The following is a 1,705-nucleotide window of genomic DNA, read 5'->3' on the forward strand; positions in this document are numbered from 1 at the left end:
TCAAGGACAGGACAGGCAGGTACATGAGAGACAGGTCAAGGAGAGGACAGACAGATCAGAGACAGGACAGACAGGTCGGGAACAAGGGTTTTTAGACAAACATTCAGATAAAGAGGTGATATATTTAGTCTGACTCACGGGCAGGTTGGCTGAGCCATCGCAGGAGGACATGCTGCGTCTGGGGGTGGGTCTGGAGTCCAGAACATTCTTCCGGGCCACTTTGAGCTCGCGGCTCTTGGGGGGAACGTAGCCGTCCCTCATGGACTGAAGGATGGGGTCCTCGTCTCGCCCCTCCAGCCACTCCTCTGGCTCCAGGGCCGGGTCGGGACCTGCCGTGTCTGGATACAGGTCATCCTGGAACAGGTCCGACTGGAGGGGAGAGGTGCAAAGGGGTGGGAGAGAGGGAAATATGCTTAGTTTTAACAAGCCGTTAATGCAGGGGTGTCAAACACATTCCATGGAGGGCCTAGTGTCTGCAGGTTTTTGGTTTTGCCTTTCAATTAAGCCCTAGACAACCAGGTGAGGGGAGTTCCTTACTGAGACCTAGACAACCAGGTGAGTTCCTTACTGAGCCCTAGACAACCAGGTGAGGGGAGTTCCTTACTGAGACCTAGACAACCAGGTGAGTTCCTTACTGAGCCCTAGACCTGTCTCTTATACACATCTAGATGTGTATAAGAGACAGGTATACACTACAGTATTTTTTCATGTGGGAACTTTCACAAAATTCCCAGAAATCCTGTTTGGAGGATTCTAGATTTCCGGCGTATTCTCTCCTGATTCTAGAATTCTTCAAGACAAAATTTCAGGAAAATTTGGAGAAATGACCAGAAATTTTGCAAACCTACTAACAGCTCACTTTCTCACAACCCTTTACTCATACAGCATGTTCAACTGACATCTCTCTCTAGGGCGAGCGTTGGTGTGGTGTGTGTTTTTACGCATGTGTGTTTGACCTGGAGAATAAACTATCCAAGTACACCAACGGCACAGCCTGACACACACACACACACACACACACACACACACACCCACACACACACACACACACAACACACACAGCCTCACACACACACAACACACATCACACACACACAACACACACACCACAGCACACAGCCTGACACACACCACACACAACACACACATCCGCACACACACCCACACCGCGGCAACCCCTACACACGCAAAATATAGATACAACGTTAAAACACACTGAAACAACACCACCAATTCCCCTACACACACACTGCACATAACCTTACTGACCTCATATACACAGCGTGAATTCAGTCAAAGGCATAATCAACAAGCACATTGCCTTGACCTTGACCTTTAAAGGCGCATTGTCAGAGGTGCAGCGCTGCAACCTGCCTTTAAATTAATCTGTCCCTAAACAACCCCAATAAAATGCCTAACTTCAAACACACATAAACCCCCCCCCAAAACCACTAACAACAAAACCACATAACCCCCCCCGCCCCAAACACCACACATAACCCCCCCACCTACTCCCCCAAAACACACACATAACCCCCCTCTGATTCGCCCCCGGAAAAACAGAACACTATAACGCTCACACACCCCAAAACACACACATAACCCCCTCCATTACTCCACTAAAACTAACCACATAAACTCACACTACCAAAACAACACAGCTACAACCACACCCCAAACACGACACATAACCCCCACCCCCAAA

This window comes from Salvelinus sp. IW2-2015, unplaced genomic scaffold (assembly GCF_002910315.2).
Source record: "Salvelinus sp. IW2-2015 unplaced genomic scaffold, ASM291031v2 Un_scaffold1447, whole genome shotgun sequence".
Taxonomy (NCBI): Eukaryota; Metazoa; Chordata; class Actinopteri; order Salmoniformes; family Salmonidae; genus Salvelinus; species Salvelinus sp. IW2-2015.